Source organism: Eurosta solidaginis, chromosome 5, assembly GCF_040869045.1.
Source record: "Eurosta solidaginis isolate ZX-2024a chromosome 5, ASM4086904v1, whole genome shotgun sequence".
NCBI classification, from domain to species: Eukaryota; Metazoa; Arthropoda; class Insecta; order Diptera; family Tephritidae; genus Eurosta; species Eurosta solidaginis.
In genome coordinates this window covers 142,096,783-142,105,482 of record NC_090323.1, presented here as the reverse complement: position 1 = coordinate 142,105,482, position 8,700 = coordinate 142,096,783, and the positions used below count along the sequence as shown (strand labels likewise).

The 8,700-nt window shown below is 39.0% G+C and overlaps 1 long non-coding RNA gene across 1 annotated transcript; it reads right to left on the bottom strand.

Moving 5' to 3' along the window:
* Positions 1-6,583: 6,583 nt before the first annotated feature.
* LOC137253912 (uncharacterized) lies at positions 6,584-7,487 on the bottom strand. Its single transcript, XR_010953922.1, has 3 exons — positions 7,233-7,487; positions 6,863-7,197; positions 6,584-6,790 (listed from the first exon to the last, which is right to left on the bottom strand). It is a non-coding gene; the product is annotated as an uncharacterized lncRNA (long non-coding RNA).
* Between the last annotated feature and the right edge of the window lie 1,213 nt (positions 7,488-8,700).

The window sequence follows — 8,700 nt, the reverse complement described above, 5'->3', positions numbered from 1 at the left end:
CATTTGCTTAGAAGGAATCAGTATTTTAATTGTCTAGGTTATTATAGAAACTTGTTAATTCTTTATTGAAGAGCAGAGCATTGCTTATAAGCCTAAGTCTAGAAGGGAGCGAGTTCCAAAGACGTATGGAATTAATGAAGAACTGGCGATCAGATATTAGCATACGATGTCTGAAGTGGGTAAGGAGAACAGATCTAGACGACTGGAGACAATTTAGCCTCCGATACAGATAGTCAGGTTCCTTCATATATATTAATTTATGTAGCGTAGTGAGCGTTTTAAGTTTAATAAGGTTATCAAAAGAAATGTTTAGCAACCTGTAAGCATGTTGAGAGACGTGGTCAAGTCTTTTCAACCCATAGACGTATCTAGCAATGTTGTTATACACAACATTAAGTTTCCTCTTACATACATAGTCACAATTGGAGTAAACCTCACAACCATAAAGGAGCGTAGGTATTAAGTACGCTTTTGCTATTAGTAGACGAATATGTAACGGAGTAAAATATTGTGTAAGCCAGAGTGTACGAAGCATCCCATACACTTTTCCCACTGTGCGGAAGATGTGATCTTTCCATTTCAGGGTTTTGTTAAAAACTATACCTAGATTTTTTGCCGTGTCAACGTATTCTATAATAGTGTTGTCTAAAATTAAATTTTCCATTCCACTTTTATCTAGTGACCTTCTATGAATGACTATACATTTCGACTTCTTAGGGTTAAGACATAAGCCGTTCATAGAAGCCCACGTACCGATTTGACACAAATCGTAATTTAAGTTATTAATACATGAACTGGTACGATCACTAGGACAGCACATATACAATTGTACGTCGTCAGCATAAATGTGAATATTACAATACTTGAGAACACCAGGCAAATCGTTTATATACAAAACAAATAACAGGGGACCAAGGATTGAGCCTTGTGGGACTCCTCTTAAAACACTGACGAAGTCAGACTTTCTGCTACCAACACTTACTGCCTGAGTTCGGTCGGCCAAATACGATCTGATTAGGGCTGTTGCACAGTTGGAGAAATTAAATAGGTTGTCCAGCTTCTTGCAGAGAACGGTGTGGTCGACCGAGTCAAACGCTTTTGAATGGTCGAGAAGAGTCAGGAAAGCAGTAAAATTTTTGTCTACTTGTTCTCGAATATCCTCTATCACCGATAGGAGCGCCGTTTTACAGCTACGATTTGACCTGAATCCAGACTGGGAATCTGTGAGAAGGTTATTATTCTGCACATAAGTATTTATCTGGCAGTGCAAAATTCGTTCGACGACCTTGGAAAGGAAAGGCAGAATAGCTATAGGCCTATACTCCTTGTTTTGCTTGGGGATTGGGATTACCTTAGCAACTTTCCAACATTTGGGAAATACACAGGACGTCAGCACAGAGTTAACCAAGTAGGTTAAGTGAGGAAGGATTTTAGGAAGAATTATTTTTAAAAATTTCGGACATATACCATCGAACCCCATAGCATTAGACTTTACTGAAAGAATGGCTTGAACGACATCACACTCATCGACACTAGCAAACTCAAGAGGACCAAAATCAACATTGGCGCGAATACAATAATTATCAGCACATATATTGTCAGTTGAGATTTGCAGATTTACAAAATTTATATTTATCTCATTAATGTCTACATCAGGGAGGACAGAAATATCACATTTGGATTTTCCGATACCAATATGTTTAATCGACTTCCAGGTTTCCTTCGAACTCAAAGCAGCACTAAACTTGTTATTATAAAATTTCCGCTTAGCTGACCTAATGGCTTTGTTTGCAGCGATCCTAGCTTTTGAAGCAGTTGTGAGCCTCCAGGGTTTTGTATCTTTTCCATCGTGAGTAAGCAAGGTTACGCTGGTGAATTAAGTGTTTTAGATTGGCACTAAACCAAGGGGTATTATTGTGTGTAGCAGCTTTGAGTTTCACTGGCACATAGTTGTCGAAAAGCCTAATGATATGGTTCTGTAGGAATGATGCCTGATCATCGACCGATGTCAGTGTACGAATCAAGCTCCACTCAACCGACTCCATCGCTGCATTAAGGGAACTGTAATCTATCCTTCTAAAATCACGATATGTAAAGGAACATTGTATGTGTGACGTTTGGAAGTTGTAACTAAGAAATATTAGATCGTGTTTTGAAAAGCAAGATGCCGACAATTGATCGTAGTGGAGCAATTTCAGGGGATCATTCACAAAAAATAAATCCAGCAAAGAAGAATTTGAGTCAGTAAAGTGTGTAGGTGAAGTTAAATTGGTGGGAAAAAGTCCAAGAGACTCCATACTTAGCTTTAGAGTTGAGTCGACGAGAAGGTTGGAGTTGAAATCCCCAGCGATGATTATATTATCATAGCTTATAAGTAGAGGCTCGAGAAATTCAATAAAGCCAGAGAAGTCAACTCCACGATTAGGTCTGTATGCACAGCCGATAAGAAGCCTTTCATTATTTACAGAGAACACGTCTACGAACACATATTCGACAAGATCACGTGGACTAGCACTGCAGCAAAGTTTACAGGATAAACTACTTTTAACATATATAGCAACACCACCACCATGACCACGTCTATCAGCCCTGAAAAGTTGATATCCATTTAGTTGCACCAAATCATTTTTGTGACATGAAGAAAACCAGGTTTCGGAAATACATATAACATCTATATCAGAACCCTCAGATATGAATCTCAATTCATCCAGCTTTTTATATAGGCTTTGCGCATTAAGATGGATGACTTTGAGCCCTTTAGTACGTTTGTTGAATACGCGCAACAGTGTATGTAAGCAGTCTTTGGAACTAGACAACCTATAGTCTAGGACCATCACTATATATGGGATATAAAGAATGCTCTGCGATGCGTAACAGTAAAGACAACATAAGTGATTGTTTACAATAATGATAGGGAGAGATAAAGACAGAAACGAACAGACTCAAGAACTTAAGTAATATACCATACATAGAAATTAATTTATTGATCATTATTCGTTGGCGCATCATCAACTCGAAAGGAACTCGCGCTTTCTTCGCCGGTATTCTCAAGACGCTCTAGAAAATCCAAGCTATGTATTGCTTCAGGGCTGGTGTTGGCTGTTCGTCTGATATGTACCAGACCCTTCTTAGAAAAAACCGCCACCACCTTCCTTTTCTTCTTTAGACGGATCGCTGCCTTGAAGATCGCATAGTTTTGCCTAGACAGCGAAGCATTTACATAAATCGGAGCATTTGAATTTATGCCCACATGAACTAAATGCAGACCCTTGATGTTTGGATTGTTTTGGCGCCTAAAAGTGCCTATACTTTTTAGCAATTTGTTTCTGTCTGTCGGCGACTGAAATTTGATTATTACGGCCGGATCTGTCACGCTGTTGTCTATTTTCCGTAGCCGAAAAATGCTCATTATAGGTATTGGTTGCAATCTAAGAGTGGAACAGAGGTGATGAAAGACACTTGCTAAGTTTTCTCCTTCCTTAAAGGGAATTCCGTGTACACGGACTTCACTTGCGGCAATATGGCTCTCTTGCTTTGACGCATTGTTTTTGAGTTTTTTTACTTCCTCTTCGAGATAACCAACGCGCTCGAACACACTCTCCAGCTGAGTAACTCTTGCATTAAGCTCACTGACCTCTTTCTTCAGCACCACAAATTTGTCTTCTAGTTTTTTGCATACGAATTCGATGAGCCTTTTTTCCGAGTCCAAAATTTGCTTAGCAATCAGATCGTTGAACTTAGCAAATCGCTGATCCATGCTTTGCATTAAACTAGGAGAGAAGCCGCTGATCCGTTGCACCTTTTTGGCGCTATCAACCTCGTTATTAAGGTCGTCACCACGACGTTTACCATTGACTTGATCCATGGTGTTCGAAAAAAACGGGCCAAAAAAATATTGCTCCAAGAAACTGGGTGGCAGCTCTAACGCAGCTTAGATTATTATGACGTAGGCTTCAAGTTTAGCATAGACGCAAACCACAAAATAAAGCTTGAAGCACAAACAAACTTCAGTGACTATAAAACTTTTGGCGGGAAGATACACAGTTGATGAAGGTGTCAAAGAAAAACAAGTTGACTAACAACAACAAAGCAGGAGCAAGGAGCACCAATCGCAATATACTGCCAAGTTAGTAAAGTTGAATTGGAGATCACCTGGACAGAGGATCTTACTTTCCACAGACAAATGTCACGTTTATTAATGTTTAGACACAGGTTGTAAGTATTAAGACTCACAATAAACAATGAATTTGAAAATTTTAAGAGGAGCACAAATTACTTTAGCTTTCACACACCAGGGTTGCCAGCCAAACTCCAAATCTATTATGCGCAGTTCTTGAATGGATGTTCAAATTGAAAAGGGCAAATTAATGCTAAAATTGCTTTCCCCGACTAACCCGGGAACGAATTGATATGGCTACGCCTATCCTTCTTTAGCAGCAGTGCCGTGCACCAGTTCTGTTTTGGACAGGAAAATAAACATTTGGTTGTCTCCAAGTTGATCATATGATACAGAATATACTCGTTTGCTACATCTTATTTTCCCCTGAAAGGTGCATTTGTTGCACCCTGCTGTCTGGCCGCTCACCCAACAGCACCAGGCACGACGGAACTTGTCTTTTTTTATTGGACGTTGTGGTAGCGCACTACCCTCAAGTGGCCCAATGAAACCAGGTTAATCCTGTTCATGTGTCCGCACCCCGTGGGACCACCGTTAGGCATAACGTTACGGGGGGGGAGGCGATTTAGTTGCCACTACTTCGTATGCGCATTTCTCTGCGCTCCCTTTCGGCATGCATCAATTTCGTCATTACTATAAAGGCCATCTTGCTCACAGCAATCCAACAATCTATTTGTCCGCAAATTCGTGGAACTAAATTCCTAATGGAAGATTCCTCTCCAAAAACTTTGTTTACAGACAATCTTTCGCCCTGAAAACGAGGGCAGTGAAACATTACATGTTCTGCGCTTTCCAATTCGGATGGACAGCTTGGACAGAAAGGATGCTCCTCTACCCCACGCTTATGTAGATATTCCTTGAAGCCACCGTGCCCGCTCAATATCTGTGTGAGATGGTAATTTAGTTCGCCTTGTTTTTGCTTGTACCATTACGCTATATTCCGGACTAGCATGAAGGTCCAGCGCTCTTTTCTCGAATCTTTCCACCGTTCTTGCCACCTAACTATTGTTCGTGACCTTGCGCTTTTCTTAGCATCTTCAGATGGTCGGCTGAATCCAATGCCGTACAGATCGGCCATTTCACCTGAGAGTAGATCTACTGGGATTTTTCTGGATAAAACTGGATCGCGTCGTGGGACCAGCACATGCTATTCGTATAGCAGTAATGCGGTAGGCTGCTAGTATAACTTTTTGGTGTACCATTTTAGATCTGTGCCATACTGGTGCTGCATATAATATTATAGAGCTGGTTACGTTGGATAATAGCTGACGGGTAGCTTCGCTTGGGCCGCCGATGTTGGGCATTATTCGCGTTAGGTCTAGAAACTTTCTTACCCACCGCCCTGAAGTGCTCCCTAAAAGTTAGTTTTGAGTCAATGATTACTCCCTAGATATTTCAAGGAGGGCTTTGAATTTATTTGATAATCTCCTATGGTTAGGACCAACTCATCCACAGTCCGCTTTGAGCTCATCAGAACCACTTCTGTCTTATTGCTAGCCATATCCAGCCCCGTGTTCGTCAACCATTCCTTTATTCTTCTATGCAGTTCTATGCATACATACATATTGTAACGAATTTTTATTTGCAAATCCTCTTATTTGCAATCCTCTGCTAAGTTCGAATCACTAAACTGTTGAATAAATAACCCCAATATTGAATGATGGAAAAATGGCCTTTATTAAGTACTTCACAATAACACTCAAACTGTGCAACGAATAGCTTAATAACCAAACTGATATCTTAAAGGAAACTGACTTTCAAAATAATAGTGCTATTGCTCGCTAGATATCGTCTTACTCGTAACTGCTTGACAATTCAAATCAAACTGAATTGCTTCTTACTCGCTGGCGCCGCTTTTATAGTTTACGCTGCATACTTCTAGGCTCTTCGATTTCCAGAAGTTACTAGTTGTTTCGGCTACAAAATCGCCAGCCACAACTACGTGCACAAATTATTGCTCTCTCTTGTGACAACTCAGATAAGGTATATGCATGTGTTTGTAGTTTACAGTCTCCCGCACACACATAAGCGTATAAGTAAATTCATCGGTGTGTGACATCTCATCTCTTGCTGCCTTGTATGTAAATGTTGCTCGTCGGAATGTGTACATATGTGTAGACGCAATTATTTATTCGTTTATGTAGATACATAATGATTGAATTATTGATGTGCATTCACGTCACTGCTTAGATCGGCTTAGAGCTGGCAGCACTCCTTAGTTTTGCTAATATTCGTAACAATATGTATTTTTCTCTCCAAACGCTAATTAAAAAAAATAATTGGTTTTCTCATGAACTTCGAACTCTGTCGTATTTACATTCTTCAGTTGATTATCAACAAAAGCATGACAAATTATTTAATATGGTAGCCAATTTACTTACCCTTTCTGGTGCGATGATTCCTGGACAATAGGGCCTGACTAGACGCGATTTTTTTTTGCCTTAAGAGAGCGTGCTTAACGCGAACCATATCATGTTATGGCACACCTTTGGTGATGCAAAAAATCAAAGCCATTTCTGCTTCTAATGCTTCTGGGATAGCAGCAGCAGCTCCCGGTGGCGCCACATAAATAACAGTTACATGCCCATCAGTTACCTTTTTTGCTCCAGCTACCTATTCAATTTTAATTCACATTACATTATCTACTAATGCAATTTTTAATCACTACAAATCAATATAAATTACCGAAGCAAATACTGGCAAACCGAGATGCGTAGTTCCACCCTTTTTTAGGGAAATACATCCAACCAGTTTGGTACCGTATTCCAAAGCATGTTGCTTGTAAAGTACCTTGTATCCTTGGCAAATGACACGTGAATCTGCATTTAGTTGTAGATTTCCTCTGATTTTGACATATTCTGAGCTGAATCGCAACCCGGCGGAGATGCTATCTATTAGAATAATATAACATTTTTATTATTATTTAAAAATGCACATACGTATGAATGAAAATCAGAAGGTAAATAATGTTGTTGTTGTTGTAGCGATAAGGACACTCCCCGTTATCGACTTTGTTGGTCCTTTGCCGGATTCAGATCGGGTACGTAGCGGGAACCATTAAGGTACTAGCCCGACCATATCGGGAGCGATTTAGTTGACATGAAACCTTGTAGGCCATCCCGTCGATTCTATACAACTTAATATGGTAACGAATTAAAAGACGGTGCACCACCTAATTTTTATCAAAAATTATCAAACGTGGAATCAAAAGGCGCGCCTCGATCTCCGTTTTTATTATTATTTGATATTTTTAAATTAGGTGGTGTACCGTCTTGTAAAACGTTACCCTTAATATTATTTTGGGCGAAGGCCGCCAATGCAAAAAGATGGTCTCTGCAGCAAAATTTTTAATTTCCGTCACATGTCGCAACTAAAATTAACTTAAAGCTGGAGACATTGGTGCTTTATCGGTAACCGTATCGGGAACCTTTTAACAGCTGATTCGACCAACCTTATGAGAATCAATGCAATCGATTATTGGTGCCACTAAGGTCGTAACCGTATCGTAGCCAACCAATTGGGTTTTGGTTTACCGTCGTAACGATAAACAGCTGATTACGTTAGGGATACGGATACAGCGATACGACATACGGCTCCAATGACTCCGGCTTAATGTTATTTTGGGCGAAGGCCGCCAACGCAAAAAGGTGTTCTCTGCAACAAAATTTTTAATTTCCGTCACATGTCACAACTAAAAGCACAAGATATTTTTCGTTGTAAACAAATATATTTTTTTTGCGTTTCAATGTTTTCCGGAATAATTAATGAACTGTCATTTCGATAACAGCATGAAACGTCGATGTGTTAGTGGAGAGCGAAAAAAGCTTTGAATGTTTGAGTGCACTGGTTACCACCGTCACTGGTTACCACCGTCTTTTTTGTCTGTATTCATCTGAATACAGCTGGTTGGTTAAGATGTTTGTGATATCACCTTATACACCATGTAACAAGATTTTTGTAGAGTTGTTTATGTTGCCAAAAAACCAACAGTGGATGTTTTGGAGTGGATTTACATTGAATTTTTCTTTTTAATAATATTTTTATATCTACTCTAAATTCTTCATTTCGATATTAATTATAACTTATATTCTATGATTACATTAAATTTAGATGTTTGTTTATATATATTTACATTGTGTATTTGTATTTTATATTTTAATGTATGTAAAGCGAGAAAAGAAAATCTGTGATTTTATTCTAAATCTAATAATTCAAAAATTTTTATGTGTTGGTTATTAAACACACCTTATAACTTTTTAGAAAGCTGTGCCTCACATATAAATTTAACAAGTTCTTCATATATTTTTATACTTTTTGATTTAAGTAGTTCTAATAAGGATGTGGAATTTTTAATTACCACCGTCTTGTAGGGGAGGGATTTATCTGTGATTGTTGCCAGCAACAACTAGAAGATAAATCCCTCGTGAGAGCGAAAATATGAGAGCGTAAGCAAAAGATTCGTATCAATCTCATCTATGATCTTTGGTTTTCAGGATAAACATCACTGACCTCTTTAACAATCG